This window comes from Trachurus japonicus, chromosome 8 (assembly GCF_045865225.1).
Source record: "Trachurus japonicus isolate A0001 chromosome 8, Traja_1.0".
Taxonomy (NCBI): Eukaryota; Metazoa; Chordata; class Actinopteri; order Carangiformes; family Carangidae; genus Trachurus; species Trachurus japonicus.
This window is the reverse complement of record NC_140914.1, coordinates 32,507,037-32,521,486: the sequence shown is the minus strand read 5'-3', so window position 1 is coordinate 32,521,486 and position 14,450 is coordinate 32,507,037. Positions and strand designations below refer to the sequence as shown.

The window sequence follows — 14,450 nt, the reverse complement described above, 5'->3', positions numbered from 1 at the left end:
GTAAGATCCAATTTGGGCTGGCTTTTTCACTGTGCTAACATGCCAGCTTTTCAACAACCCAACTTATATTACAGGTCCTTCATCATGTTTTCAATGACAATCATGTCCAGAGAGCCCATTGACACAAGGTTCCTTTGCAGATCTTAGAACAGTCTATTTTGGTTCCACTGTGTCCGTCTTAAAAGCTTGCCTCGCCCAACGTGGGGCTCGAACCCACGACCCTGAGATTAAGAGTCTCATGCTCTACCGACTGAGCTAGCCGGGCCTTCTTTTACAAAAATATCACATAAAAAACGAAACGACAGCTCATCTACCACTTACATGACACTTAGCATGCTTTGGTGTTTTAAATTTACGAGAAATCTTTCAAACAACTGACGAGTGAGGAATCAGAGACTTTTCCATATTGCTGTAGCTCATGGACAAATGAACAAAAGTCATAAGACTGCACCCTTGGAGACCTTCTCTTCATTCCAGCGTCAAACTCAAACTTTCATGACCCTGAAAGAGCCTCATGCTCTACCAATACTTTTGCAGTATTAGAGCTGGCATGACTTTTCTTGTTCATTTCCAAACGACTCCAAATGTAAAACTAGAGTGAGAGCCTTTCACTATATCCAACAAGTGTCCGATCAACTGGTAAGATCCAATTTGCGCTGTGCTTTTCATTGCGCTAACACCAACCGATGTTGCAGGTCTTTTGTCATGGATTCAATGACAATCATGTCCAGAGAGCCCATTGACACAAGGTTCCTTTGCAGATCTTAGAACAGTCTATTTTGGTTCCGCTGTGTCCGTCTTAAAAGCTTGCCTCGCCCAACGTGGGGCTCGAACCCACGACCCTGAGATTAAGAGTCTCATGCTCTACCGACTGAGCTAGCCGGGCCTTCTTTTACAAAAATATCACATAAAAAACGAAACGACAGCTCATCTACCACTTACATGACACTTACCATGCTTTGGTGTTTTAAATTTACGAGAAATCTTTCAAACAACTGATGAGTGAGGAATCAGAGACTTTTCCATATTGCTGTAGCTCATGGACAAATGAACAAAAGTCATAAGACTGCACCCTTGGAGACCTTCTCTTCATTCCAGCGTCAAACTCAAACTTTCATGACCCTGAAAGAGCCTCATGCTCTACCAATACTTTTGCAGTATTAGAGCTGGCATGACTTTTCTTGTTCATTTCCAAACGACTCCAAATGTAAAACTAGAGTGAGAGCCTTTCACTATATCCAACAAGTGTCCGATCAACTGGTAAGATCCAATTTGCGCTGTGCTTTTCATTGCGCTAACACCAACCGATGTTGCAGGTCTTTTGTCATGGATTCAATGACAATCATGTCCAGAGAAGCCATTGACACAAGGTTCCTTTGCAGATCTTAGAACAGTCTATTTTGGTTCCGCTGTGTCCGTCTTAAAAGCTTGCCTCGCCCAACGTGGGGCTCGAACCCACGACCCTGAGATTAAGAGTCTCATGCTCTACCGACTGAGCTAGCCGGGCCTTCTTTTACTAAAATATCACATAAAAAATGAAACGACAGCTCATCTAGCACTTGCATGACACTTACCATGCTTTGGTGTTTTAAATTTACGAGAAATCTTTCAAACTGCTGACGAGTGAGGAATCAGAGACTTTTCCATATTGCTGTAGCTTAACCGAATGTAAAACTTGACAATAGTGAAATTGAGAGCCTTTCGCTAAATTCAACAGGTATCCCAGCTATTGGTAAGATCCAATTTGGGCTGGCTTTTTCACTGTGCTAACATGCCAGCTTTTCAACAACCCAACTTATATTACAGGTCCTTCATCATGTTTTCAATGACAATCATGTCCAGAGAGCCCATTGACACAAGGTTCCTTTGCAGATCTTAGAACAGTCTATTTTGGTTCCACTGTGTCCGTCTTAAAAGCTTGCCTCGCCCAACGTGGGGCTCGAACCCACGACCCTGAGATTAAGAGTCTCATGCTCTACCGACTGAGCTAGCCGGGCCTTCTTTTACTAAAATATCACATAAAAAATGAAACGACAGCTCATCTAGCACTTGCATGACACTTACCATGCTTTGGTGTTTTAAATTTACGAGACATCTATCAAACAACTGACGAGTGAGGAATCAGAGACTTTTCCATATTGCTGTAGCTCATGGACAAATGAACAAAAGTCATAAGACTGCACCCTTGGAGACCTTCTCTTCATTCCAGCGTCAAACTCAAACTTTCATGACCCTGAAAGAGCCTCATGCTCTACCAGTACTTTTGCAGTATTAGAGCTGGCATGACTTTTCTTGTTCATTTCCAAACGACTCCAAATGTGAAACTAGAGTGAGAGCCTTTCACTATATCCAACAAGTGTCCGATCAACTGGTAAGATCCAATTTGCGCTGTGCTTTTCATTGCGCTAACACCAACCGATGTTGCAGGTCTTTTGTCATGGATTCAATGACAATCATGTCCAGAGAAGCCATTGACACAAGGTTCCTTTGCAGATCTTAGAACAGTCTATTTTGGTTCCGCTGTGTCCGTCTTAAAAGCTTGCCTCGCCCAACGTGGGGCTCGAACCCACGACCCTGAGATTAAGAGTCTCATGCTCTACCGACTGAGCTAGCCGGGCCTTCTTTTACTAAAATATCACATAAAAAATGAAACGACAGCTCATCTAGCACTTGCATGACACTTACCATGCTTTGGTGTTTTAAATTTACGAGAAATCTTTCAAACTGCTGACGAGTGAGGAATCAGAGACTTTTCCATATTGCTGTAGCTTAACCGAATGTAAAACTTGACAATAGTGAAATTGAGAGCCTTTCGCTAAATTCAACAGGTATCCCAGCTATTGGTAAGATCCAATTTGGGCTGGCTTTTTCACTGTGCTAACATGCCAGCTTTTCAACAACCCAACTTATATTACAGGTCCTTCATCATGTTTTCAATGACAATCATGTCCAGAGAGCCCATTGACACAAGGTTCCTTTGCAGATCTTAGAACAGTCTATTTTGGTTCCACTGTGTCCGTCTTAAAAGCTTGCCTCGCCCAACGTGGGGCTCGAACCCACGACCCTGAGATTAAGAGTCTCATGCTCTACCGACTGAGCTAGCCGGGCCTTCTTTTACAAAAATATCACATAAAAAACGAAACGACAGCTCATCTACCACTTACATGACACTTAGCATGCTTTGGTGTTTTAAATTTACGAGAAATCTTTCAAACAACTGACGAGTGAGGAATCAGAGACTTTTCCATATTGCTGTAGCTCATGGACAAATGAACAAAAGTCATAAGACTGCACCCTTGGAGACCTTCTCTTCATTCCAGCGTCAAACTCAAACTTTCATGACCCTGAAAGAGCCTCATGCTCTACCAATACTTTTGCAGTATTAGAGCTGGCATGACTTTTCTTGTTCATTTCCAAACGACTCCAAATGTAAAACTAGAGTGAGAGCCTTTCACTATATCCAACAAGTGTCCGATCAACTGGTAAGATCCAATTTGCGCTGTGCTTTTCATTGCGCTAACACCAACCGATGTTGCAGGTCTTTTGTCATGGATTCAATGACAATCATGTCCAGAGAGCCCATTGACACAAGGTTCCTTTGCAGATCTTAGAACAGTCTATTTTGGTTCCGCTGTGTCCGTCTTAAAAGCTTGCCTCGCCCAACGTGGGGCTCGAACCCACGACCCTGAGATTAAGAGTCTCATGCTCTACCGACTGAGCTAGCCGGGCCTTCTTTTACAAAAATATCACATAAAAAACGAAACGACAGCTCATCTACCACTTACATGACACTTAGCATGCTTTGGTGTTTTAAATTTACGAGAAATCTTTCAAACAACTGACGAGTGAGGAATCAGAGACTTTTCCATATTGCTGTAGCTCATGGACAAATGAACAAAAGTCATAAGACTGCACCCTTGGAGACCTTCTCTTCATTCCAGCGTCAAACTCAAACTTTCATGACCCTGAAAGAGCCTCATGCTCTACCAATACTTTTGCAGTATTAGAGCTGGCATGACTTTTCTTGTTCATTTCCAAACGAAACGACTCCAAATGTAAAACTAGAGTGAGAGCCTTTCACTATATCCAACAAGTGTCCGATCAACTGGTAAGATCCAATTTGCGCTGTGCTTTTCATTGCGCTAACACCAACCTATGTTGCAGGTCTTTTGTCATGGATTCAATGACAATCATGTCCAGAGAGCCCATTGACACAAGGTTCCTTTGCAGATCTTAGAACAGTCTATTTTGGTTCCGCTGTGTCCGTCTTAAAAGCTTGCCTCGCCCAACGTGGGGCTCGAACCCACGACCCTGAGATTAAGAGTCTCATGCTCTACCGACTGAGCTAGCCGGGCCTTCTTTTACTAAAATATCACATAAAAAATGAAACGACAGCTCATCTAGCACTTACATGACACTTACCATGCTTTGGTGTTTTAAATTTACGAGAAATCTTTCAAACAACTGACGAGTGAGGAATCAGAGACTTTTCCATATTGCTGTAGCTCATGGACAAATGAACAAAAGTCATAAGACTGCACCCTTGGAGACCTTCTCTTCATTCCAGCGTCAAACTCAAACTTTCATGACCCTGAAAGAGCCTCATGCTCTACCAATACTTTTGCAGTATTAGAGCTGGCATGACTTTTCTTGTTCATTTCCAAACGACTCCAAATGTAAAACTAGAGTGAGAGCCTTTCACTATATCCAACAAGTGTCCGATCAACTGGTAAGATCCAATTTGCGCTGTGCTTTTTCATTGCGCTAACACCAACCGATGTTGCAGGTCTTTTGTCATGGATTCAATGACAATCATGTCCAGAGAAGCCATTGACACAAGGTTCCTTTGCAGATCTTAGAACAGTCTATTTTGGTTCCGCTGTGTCCGTCTTAAAAGCTTGCCTCGCCCAACGTGGGGCTCGAACCCACGACCCTGAGATTAAGAGTCTCATGCTCTACCGACTGAGCTAGCCGGGCCTTCTTTTACTAAAATATCACATAAAAAATGAAACGACAGCTCATCTAGCACTTGCATGACACTTACCATGCTTTGGTGTTTTAAATTTACGAGAAATCTTTCAAACTGCTGACGAGTGAGGAATCAGAGACTTTTCCATATTGCTGTAGCTTAACCGAATGTAAAACTTGACAATAGTGAAATTGAGAGCCTTTCGCTAAATTCAACAGGTATCCCAGCTATTGGTAAGATCCAATTTGGGCTGGCTTTTTCACTGTGCTAACATGCCAGCTTTTCAACAACCCAACTTATATTACAGGTCCTTCATCATGTTTTCAATGACAATCATGTCCAGAGAGCCCATTGACACAAGGTTCCTTTGCAGATCTTAGAACAGTCTATTTTGGTTCCACTGTGTCCGTCTTAAAAGCTTGCCTCGCCCAACGTGGGGCTCGAACCCACGACCCTGAGATTAAGAGTCTCATGCTCTACCGACTGAGCTAGCCGGGCCTTCTTTTACAAAAATATCACATAAAAAACGAAACGACAGCTCATCTACCACTTACATGACACTTAGCATGCTTTGGTGTTTTAAATTTACGAGAAATCTTTCAAACAACTGACGAGTGAGGAATCAGAGACTTTTCCATATTGCTGTAGCTCATGGACAAATGAACAAAAGTCATAAGACTGCACCCTTGGAGACCTTCTCTTCATTCCAGCGTCAAACTCAAACTTTCATGACCCTGAAAGAGCCTCATGCTCTACCAGTACTTTTGCAGTATTAGAGCTGGCATGACTTTTCTTGTTCATTTCCAAACGACTCCAAATGTGAAACTAGAGTGAGAGCCTTTCACTATATCCAACAAGTGTCCGATCAACTGGTAAGATCCAATTTGCGCTGTGCTTTTCATTGCGCTAACACCAACCTATGTTGCAGGTCTTTTGTCATGGATTCAATGACAATCATGTCCAGAGAAGCCATTGACACAAGGTTCCTTTGCAGATCTTAGAACAGTCTATTTTGGTTCCGCTGTGTCCGTCTTAAAAGCTTGCCTCGCCCAACGTGGGGCTCGAACCCACGACCCTGAGATTAAGAGTCTCATGCTCTACCGACTGAGCTAGCCGGGCCTTCTTTTACTAAAATATCACATAAAAAATGAAACGACAGCTCATCTAGCACTTGCATGACACTTACCATGCTTTGGTGTTTTAAATTTACGAGAAATCTTTCAAACTGCTGACGAGTGAGGAATCAGAGACTTTTCCATATTGCTGTAGCTTAACCGAATGTAAAACTTGACAATAGTGAAATTGAGAGCCTTTCGCTAAATTCAACAGGTATCCCAGCTATTGGTAAGATCCAATTTGGGCTGGCTTTTTCACTGTGCTAACATGCCAGCTTTTCAACAACCCAACTTATATTACAGGTCCTTCATCATGTTTTCAATGACAATCATGTCCAGAGAGCCCATTGACACAAGGTTCCTTTGCAGATCTTAGAACAGTCTATTTTGGTTCCACTGTGTCCGTCTTAAAAGCTTGCCTCGCCCAACGTGGGGCTCGAACCCACGACCCTGAGATTAAGAGTCTCATGCTCTACCGACTGAGCTAGCCGGGCCTTCTTTTACAAAAATATCACATAAAAAACGAAACGACAGCTCATCTACCACTTACATGACACTTAGCATGCTTTGGTGTTTTAAATTTACGAGAAATCTTTCAAACAACTGACGAGTGAGGAATCAGAGACTTTTCCATATTGCTGTAGCTCATGGACAAATGAACAAAAGTCATAAGACTGCACCCTTGGAGACCTTCTCTTCATTCCAGCGTCAAACTCAAACTTTCATGACCCTGAAAGAGCCTCATGCTCTACCAATACTTTTGCAGTATTAGAGCTGGCATGACTTTTCTTGTTCATTTCCAAACGACTCCAAATGTAAAACTAGAGTGAGAGCCTTTCACTATATCCAACAAGTGTCCGATCAACTGGTAAGATCCAATTTGCGCTGTGCTTTTCATTGCGCTAACACCAACCGATGTTGCAGGTCTTTTGTCATGGATTCAATGACAATCATGTCCAGAGAGCCCATTGACACAAGGTTCCTTTGCAGATCTTAGAACAGTCTATTTTGGTTCCGCTGTGTCCGTCTTAAAAGCTTGCCTCGCCCAACGTGGGGCTCGAACCCACGACCCTGAGATTAAGAGTCTCATGCTCTACCGACTGAGCTAGCCGGGCCTTCTTTTACAAAAATATCACATAAAAAACGAAACGACAGCTCATCTACCACTTACATGACACTTACCATGCTTTGGTGTTTTAAATTTACGAGAAATCTTTCAAACAACTGATGAGTGAGGAATCAGAGACTTTTCCATATTGCTGTAGCTCATGGACAAATGAACAAAAGTCATAAGACTGCACCCTTGGAGACCTTCTCTTCATTCCAGCGTCAAACTCAAACTTTCATGACCCTGAAAGAGCCTCATGCTCTACCAATACTTTTGCAGTATTAGAGCTGGCATGACTTTTCTTGTTCATTTCCAAACGACTCCAAATGTAAAACTAGAGTGAGAGCCTTTCACTATATCCAACAAGTGTCCGATCAACTGGTAAGATCCAATTTGCGCTGTGCTTTTCATTGCGCTAACACCAACCGATGTTGCAGGTCTTTTGTCATGGATTCAATGACAATCATGTCCAGAGAAGCCATTGACACAAGGTTCCTTTGCAGATCTTAGAACAGTCTATTTTGGTTCCGCTGTGTCCGTCTTAAAAGCTTGCCTCGCCCAACGTGGGGCTCGAACCCACGACCCTGAGATTAAGAGTCTCATGCTCTACCGACTGAGCTAGCCGGGCCTTCTTTTACTAAAATATCACATAAAAAATGAAACGACAGCTCATCTAGCACTTGCATGACACTTACCATGCTTTGGTGTTTTAAATTTACGAGAAATCTTTCAAACTGCTGACGAGTGAGGAATCAGAGACTTTTCCATATTGCTGTAGCTTAACCGAATGTAAAACTTGACAATAGTGAAATTGAGAGCCTTTCGCTAAATTCAACAGGTATCCCAGCTATTGGTAAGATCCAATTTGGGCTGGCTTTTTCACTGTGCTAACATGCCAGCTTTTCAACAACCCAACTTATATTACAGGTCCTTCATCATGTTTTCAATGACAATCATGTCCAGAGAGCCCATTGACACAAGGTTCCTTTGCAGATCTTAGAACAGTCTATTTTGGTTCCACTGTGTCCGTCTTAAAAGCTTGCCTCGCCCAACGTGGGGCTCGAACCCACGACCCTGAGATTAAGAGTCTCATGCTCTACCGACTGAGCTAGCCGGGCCTTCTTTTACAAAAATATCACATAAAAAACGAAACGACAGCTCATCTACCACTTACATGACACTTAGCATGCTTTGGTGTTTTAAATTTACGAGAAAACTTTCAAACAACTGACGAGTGAGGAATCAGAGACTTTTCCATATTGCTGTAGCTCATGGACAAATGAACAAAAGTCATAAGACTGCACCCTTGGAGACCTTCTCTTCATTCCAGCGTCAAACTCAAACTTTCATGACCCTGAAAGAGCCTCATGCTCTACCAGTACTTTTGCAGTTTTAGAGCTGGCATGACTTTTCTTGTTCATTTCCAAACGACTCCAAATGTGAAACTAGAGTGAGAGCCTTTCACTATATCCAACAAGTGTCCGATCAACTGGTAAGATCCAATTTGCGCTGTGCTTTTCATTGCGCTAATACCAACCGATGTTGCAGGTCTTTTGTCATGGATTCAATGACAATCATGTCCAGAGAAGCCATTGACACAAGGTTCCTTTGCAGATCTTAGAACAGTCTATTTTGGTTCCGCTGTGTCCGTCTTAAAAGCTTGCCTCGCCCAACGTGGGGCTCGAACCCACGACCCTGAGATTAAGAGTCTCATGCTCTACCGACTGAGCTAGCCGGGCCTTCTTTTACTAAAATATCACATAAAAAATGAAACGACAGCTCATCTAGCACTTGCATGACACTTACCATGCTTTGGTGTTTTAAATTTACGAGAAATCTTTCAAACTGCTGACGAGTGAGGAATCAGAGACTTTTCCATATTGCTGTAGCTTAACCGAATGTAAAACTTGACAATAGTGAAATTGAGAGCCTTTCGCTAAATTCAACAGGTATCCCAGCTATTGGTAAGATCCAATTTGGGCTGGCTTTTTCACTGTGCTAACATGCCAGCTTTTCAACAACCCAACTTATATTACAGGTCCTTCATCATGTTTTCAATGACAATCATGTCCAGAGAGCCCATTGACACAAGGTTCCTTTGCAGATCTTAGAACAGTCTATTTTGGTTCCACTGTGTCCGTCTTAAAAGCTTGCCTCGCCCAACGTGGGGCTCGAACCCACGACCCTGAGATTAAGAGTCTCATGCTCTACCGACTGAGCTAGCCGGGCCTTCTTTTACAAAAATATCACATAAAAAACGAAACGACAGCTCATCTACCACTTACATGACACTTAGCATGCTTTGGTGTTTTAAATTTACGAGAAATCTTTCAAACAACTGACGAGTGAGGAATCAGAGACTTTTCCATATTGCTGTAGCTCATGGACAAATGAACAAAAGTCATAAGACTGCACCCTTGGAGACCTTCTCTTCATTCCAGCGTCAAACTCAAACTTTCATGACCCTGAAAGAGCCTCATGCTCTACCAATACTTTTGCAGTATTAGAGCTGGCATGACTTTTCTTGTTCATTTCCAAACGACTCCAAATGTAAAACTAGAGTGAGAGCCTTTCACTATATCCAACAAGTGTCCGATCAACTGGTAAGATCCAATTTGCGCTGTGCTTTTCATTGCGCTAACACCAACCGATGTTGCAGGTCTTTTGTCATGGATTCAATGACAATCATGTCCAGAGAGCCCATTGACACAAGGTTCCTTTGCAGATCTTAGAACAGTCTATTTTGGTTCCGCTGTGTCCTTCTTAAAAGCTTGCCTCGCCCAACGTGGGGCTCGAACCCACGACCCTGAGATTAAGAGTCTCATGCTCTACCGACTGAGCTAGCCGGCCTTCTTTTACTAAAATATCACATAAAAAATGAAACTACAGCTCATCTAGCACTTGCATGACACTTACCATGCTTTGGTGTTTTAAATTTACGAGAAATCTTTCAAACTGCTGACGAGTGAGGAATCAGAGACTTTTCCATATTGCTGTAGCTTAACCGAATGTAAAACTTGACAATAGTGAAATTGAGAGCCTTTCGCTAAATTCAACAGGTATCCCAGCTATTGGTAAGATCCAATTTGGGCTGGCTTTTTCACTGTGCTAACATGCCAGCTTTTCAACAACCCAACTTATATTACAGGTCCTTCATCATGTTTTCGATGACAATCATGTCCAGAGAGCCCATTGACACAAGGTTCCTTTGCAGATCTTAGAACAGTCTATTTTGGTTCCACTGTGTCCGTCTTAAAAGCTTGCCTCGCCCAACGTGGGGCTCGAACCCACGACCCTGAGATTAAGAGTCTCATGCTCTACCGACTGAGCTAGCCGGGCCTTCTTTTACAAAAATATCACATAAAAAACGAAACGACAGCTCATCTACCACTTACATGACACTTAGCATGCTTTGGTGTTTTAAATTTACGAGAAATCTTTCAAACAACTGACGAGTGAGGAATCAGAGACTTTTCCATATTGCTGTAGCTCATGGACAAATGAACAAAAGTCATAAGACTGCACCCTTGGAGACCTTCTCTTCATTCCAGCGTCAAACTCAAACTTTCATGACCCTGAAAGAGCCTCATGCTCTACCAATACTTTTGCAGTATTAGAGCTGGCATGACTTTTCTTGTTCATTTCCAAACGACTCCAAATGTAAAACTAGAGTGAGAGCCTTTCACTATATCCAACAAGTGTCCGATCAACTGGTAAGATCCAATTTGCGCTGTGCTTTTCATTGCGCTAACACCAACCGATGTTGCAGGTCTTTTGTCATGGATTCAATGACAATCATGTCCAGAGAGCCCATTGACACAAGGTTCCTTTGCAGATCTTAGAACAGTCTATTTTGGTTCCGCTGTGTCCTTCTTAAAAGCTTGCCTCGCCCAACGTGGGGCTCGAACCCACGACCCTGAGATTAAGAGTCTCATGCTCTACCGACTGAGCTAGCCGGGCCTTCTTTTACTAAAATATCACATAAAAAATGAAACTACAGCTCATCTAGCACTTGCATGACACTTACCATGCTTTGGTGTTTTAAATTTACGAGAAATCTTTCAAACTGCTGACGAGTGAGGAATCAGAGACTTTTCCATATTGCTGTAGCTTAACCGAATGTAAAACTTGACAATAGTGAAATTGAGAGCCTTTCGCTAAATTCAACAGGTATCCCAGCTATTGGTAAGATCCAATTTGGGCTGGCTTTTTCACTGTGCTAACATGCCAGCTTTTCAACAACCCAACTTATATTACAGGTCCTTCATCATGTTTTCAATGACAATCATGTCCAGAGAGCCCATTGACACAAGGTTCCTTTGCAGATCTTAGAACAGTCTATTTTGGTTCCACTGTGTCCGTCTTAAAAGCTTGCCTCGCCCAACGTGGGGCTCGAACCCACGACCCTGAGATTAAGAGTCTCATGCTCTACCGACTGAGCTAGCCGGGCCTTCTTTTACAAAAATATCACATAAAAAACGAAACGACAGCTCATCTACCACTTACATGACACTTAGCATGCTTTGGTGTTTTAAATTTACGAGAAATCTTTCAAACAACTGACGAGTGAGGAATCAGAGACTTTTCCATATTGCTGTAGCTCATGGACAAATGAACAAAAGTCATAAGACTGCACCCTTGGAGACCTTCTCTTCATTCCAGCGTCAAACTCAAACTTTCATGACCCTGAAAGAGCCTCATGCTCTACCAGTACTTTTGCAGTATTAGAGCTGGCATGACTTTTCTTGTTCATTTCCAAACGACTCCAAATGTGAAACTAGAGTGAGAGCCTTTCACTATATCCAACAAGTGTCCGATCAACTGGTAAGATCCAATTTGCGCTGTGCTTTTCATTGCGCTAACACCAACCGATGTTGCAGGTCTTTTGTCATGGATTCAATGACAATCATGTCCAGAGAAGCCATTGACACAAGGTTCCTTTGCAGATCTTAGAACAGTCTATTTTGGTTCCGCTGTGTCCGTCTTAAAAGCTTGCCTCGCCCAACGTGGGGCTCGAACCCACGACCCTGAGATTAAGAGTCTCATGCTCTACCGACTGAGCTAGCCGGGCCTTCTTTTACTAAAATATCACATAAAAAATGAAACGACAGCTCATCTAGCACTTGCATGACACTTACCATGCTTTGGTGTTTTAAATTTACGAGAAATCTTTCAAACTGCTGACGAGTGAGGAATCAGAGACTTTTCCATATTGCTGTAGCTTAACCGAATGTAAAACTTGACAATAGTGAAATTGAGAGCCTTTCGCTAAATTCAACAGGTATCCCAGCTATTGGTAAGATCCAATTTGGGCTGGCTTTTTCACTGTGCTAACATGCCAGCTTTTCAACAACCCAACTTATATTACAGGTCCTTCATCATGTTTTCAATGACAATCATGTCCAGAGAGCCCATTGACACAAGGTTCCTTTGCAGATCTTAGAACAGTCTATTTTGGTTCCACTGTGTCCGTCTTAAAAGCTTGCCTCGCCCAACGTGGGGCTCGAACCCACGACCCTGAGATTAAGAGTCTCATGCTCTACCGACTGAGCTAGCCGGGCCTTCTTTTACAAAAATATCACATAAAAAACGAAACGACAGCTCATCTAGCACTTACATGACACTTAGCATGCTTTGGTGTTTTAAATTTACGAGAAATCTTTCAAACAACTGACGAGTGAGGAATCAGAGACTTTTCCATATTGCTGTAGCTCATGGACAAATGAACAAAAGTCATAAGACTGCACCCTTGGAGACCTTCTCTTCATTCCAGCGTCAAACTCAAACTTTCATGACCCTGAAAGAGCCTCATGCTCTACCAGTACTTTTGCAGTATTAGAGCTGGCATGACTTTTCTTGTTCATTTCCAAACGACTCCAAATGTGAAACTAGAGTGAGAGCCTTTCACTATATCCAACAAGTGTCCGATCAACTGGTAAGATCCAATTTGCGCTGTGCTTTTCATTGCGCTAACACCAACCGATGTTGCAGGTCTTTTGTCATGGATTCAATGACAATCATGTCCAGAGAAGCCATTGACACAAGGTTCCTTTGCAGATCTTAGAACAGTCTATTTTGGTTCCGCTGTGTCCGTCTTAAAAGCTTGCCTCGCCCAACGTGGGGCTCGAACCCACGACCCTGAGATTAAGAGTCTCATGCTCTACCGACTGAGCTAGCCGGGCCTTCTTTTACTAAAATATCACATAAAAAATGAAACGACAGCTCATCTAGCACTTGCATGACACTTACCATGCTTTGGTGTTTTAAATTTACGAGAAATCTTTCAAACTGCTGACGAGTGAGGAATCAGAGACTTTTCCATATTGCTGTAGCTTAACCGAATGTAAAACTTGACAATAGTGAAATTGAGAGCCTTTCGCTAAATTCAACAGGTATCCCAGCTATTGGTAAGATCCAATTTGGGCTGGCTTTTTCACTGTGCTAACATGCCAGCTTTTCAACAACCCAACTTATATTACAGGTCCTTCATCATGTTTTCAATGACAATCATGTCCAGAGAGCCCATTGACACAAGGTTCCTTTGCAGATCTTAGAACAGTCTATTTTGGTTCCACTGTGTCCGTCTTAAAAGCTTGCCTCGCCCAACGTGGGGCTCGAACCCACGACCCTGAGATTAAGAGTCTCATGCTCTACCGACTGAGCTAGCCGGGCCTTCTTTTACTAAAATATCACATAAAAAACGAAACGACAGCTCATCTACCACTTACATGACACTTAGCATGCTTTGGTGTTTTAAATTTACGAGAAATCTTTCAAACAACTGACGAGTGAGGAATCAGAGACTTTTCCATATTGCTGTAGCTCATGGACAAATGAACAAAAGTCATAAGACTGCACCCTTGGAGACCTTCTCTTCATTCCAGCGTCAAACTCAAACTTTCATGACCCTGAAAGAGCCTCATGCTCTACCAATACTTTTGCAGTATTAGAGCTGGCATGACTTTTCTTGTTCATTTCCAAACGACTCCAAATGTAAAACTAGAGTGAGAGCCTTTCACTATACCCAACAAGTGTCCGATCAACTGGTAAGATCCAATTTGCGCTGTGCTTTTCATTGCGCTAACACCAACCGATGTTGCAGGTCTTTTGTCATGGATTCAATGACAATCATGTCCAGAGAGCCCATTGACACAAGGTTCCTTTGCAGATCTTAGAACAGTCTATTTTGGTTCCTCTGTGTCCTTCTTAAAAGCTTGCCTCGCCCAACGTGGGGCTCAAACCCACGACCCTGAGATTA

The 14,450-nt window shown here is 42.6% G+C and overlaps 1 protein-coding gene and 26 non-coding genes across 27 annotated transcripts in view; all 27 read right to left on the bottom strand.

The window, feature by feature from the left end:
• LOC146983785 (carbonic anhydrase-related protein 10-like) overlaps positions 1-14,450 on the bottom strand; it is a 157,599-nt gene that overhangs the window by 133,087 nt on the left and 10,062 nt on the right. The gene's annotated exons all lie outside the window — the stretch shown is intronic.
• trnak-cuu (transfer RNA lysine (anticodon CUU)) lies at positions 193-265 on the bottom strand. Its single transcript has one exon. It is a non-coding gene; the product is annotated as a tRNA-Lys (tRNA).
• On the bottom strand, positions 814-886 carry trnak-cuu (transfer RNA lysine (anticodon CUU)). Its single transcript has one exon. It is a non-coding gene; the product is annotated as a tRNA-Lys (tRNA).
• Positions 1,435-1,507, bottom strand: trnak-cuu (transfer RNA lysine (anticodon CUU)). Its single transcript has one exon. It is a non-coding gene; the product is annotated as a tRNA-Lys (tRNA).
• trnak-cuu (transfer RNA lysine (anticodon CUU)) lies at positions 1,925-1,997 on the bottom strand. The gene has a single exon. It is a non-coding gene; the product is annotated as a tRNA-Lys (tRNA).
• On the bottom strand, positions 2,546-2,618 carry trnak-cuu (transfer RNA lysine (anticodon CUU)). Its single transcript has one exon. It is a non-coding gene; the product is annotated as a tRNA-Lys (tRNA).
• Positions 3,036-3,108, bottom strand: trnak-cuu (transfer RNA lysine (anticodon CUU)). The gene has a single exon. It is a non-coding gene; the product is annotated as a tRNA-Lys (tRNA).
• trnak-cuu (transfer RNA lysine (anticodon CUU)) lies at positions 3,657-3,729 on the bottom strand. Its single transcript has one exon. It is a non-coding gene; the product is annotated as a tRNA-Lys (tRNA).
• trnak-cuu (transfer RNA lysine (anticodon CUU)) lies at positions 4,283-4,355 on the bottom strand. Its single transcript has one exon. It is a non-coding gene; the product is annotated as a tRNA-Lys (tRNA).
• Positions 4,905-4,977, bottom strand: trnak-cuu (transfer RNA lysine (anticodon CUU)). The gene has a single exon. It is a non-coding gene; the product is annotated as a tRNA-Lys (tRNA).
• trnak-cuu (transfer RNA lysine (anticodon CUU)) lies at positions 5,395-5,467 on the bottom strand. Its single transcript has one exon. It is a non-coding gene; the product is annotated as a tRNA-Lys (tRNA).
• Positions 6,016-6,088, bottom strand: trnak-cuu (transfer RNA lysine (anticodon CUU)). Its single transcript has one exon. It is a non-coding gene; the product is annotated as a tRNA-Lys (tRNA).
• On the bottom strand, positions 6,506-6,578 carry trnak-cuu (transfer RNA lysine (anticodon CUU)). Its single transcript has one exon. It is a non-coding gene; the product is annotated as a tRNA-Lys (tRNA).
• trnak-cuu (transfer RNA lysine (anticodon CUU)) lies at positions 7,127-7,199 on the bottom strand. Its single transcript has one exon. It is a non-coding gene; the product is annotated as a tRNA-Lys (tRNA).
• Positions 7,748-7,820, bottom strand: trnak-cuu (transfer RNA lysine (anticodon CUU)). The gene has a single exon. It is a non-coding gene; the product is annotated as a tRNA-Lys (tRNA).
• On the bottom strand, positions 8,238-8,310 carry trnak-cuu (transfer RNA lysine (anticodon CUU)). The gene has a single exon. It is a non-coding gene; the product is annotated as a tRNA-Lys (tRNA).
• Positions 8,859-8,931, bottom strand: trnak-cuu (transfer RNA lysine (anticodon CUU)). Its single transcript has one exon. It is a non-coding gene; the product is annotated as a tRNA-Lys (tRNA).
• Positions 9,349-9,421, bottom strand: trnak-cuu (transfer RNA lysine (anticodon CUU)). The gene has a single exon. It is a non-coding gene; the product is annotated as a tRNA-Lys (tRNA).
• On the bottom strand, positions 9,970-10,042 carry trnak-cuu (transfer RNA lysine (anticodon CUU)). The gene has a single exon. It is a non-coding gene; the product is annotated as a tRNA-Lys (tRNA).
• Positions 10,459-10,531, bottom strand: trnak-cuu (transfer RNA lysine (anticodon CUU)). Its single transcript has one exon. It is a non-coding gene; the product is annotated as a tRNA-Lys (tRNA).
• Positions 11,080-11,152, bottom strand: trnak-cuu (transfer RNA lysine (anticodon CUU)). The gene has a single exon. It is a non-coding gene; the product is annotated as a tRNA-Lys (tRNA).
• trnak-cuu (transfer RNA lysine (anticodon CUU)) lies at positions 11,570-11,642 on the bottom strand. The gene has a single exon. It is a non-coding gene; the product is annotated as a tRNA-Lys (tRNA).
• Positions 12,191-12,263, bottom strand: trnak-cuu (transfer RNA lysine (anticodon CUU)). The gene has a single exon. It is a non-coding gene; the product is annotated as a tRNA-Lys (tRNA).
• Positions 12,681-12,753, bottom strand: trnak-cuu (transfer RNA lysine (anticodon CUU)). The gene has a single exon. It is a non-coding gene; the product is annotated as a tRNA-Lys (tRNA).
• On the bottom strand, positions 13,302-13,374 carry trnak-cuu (transfer RNA lysine (anticodon CUU)). The gene has a single exon. It is a non-coding gene; the product is annotated as a tRNA-Lys (tRNA).
• On the bottom strand, positions 13,792-13,864 carry trnak-cuu (transfer RNA lysine (anticodon CUU)). Its single transcript has one exon. It is a non-coding gene; the product is annotated as a tRNA-Lys (tRNA).
• trnak-cuu (transfer RNA lysine (anticodon CUU)) overlaps positions 14,413-14,450 on the bottom strand; it is a 73-nt gene continuing 35 nt past the window's right edge. The window contains exon 1 of the tRNA in view: positions 14,413-14,450. This exon is cut by the window's right edge and continues 35 nt beyond it. This is a non-coding gene — a tRNA (tRNA-Lys).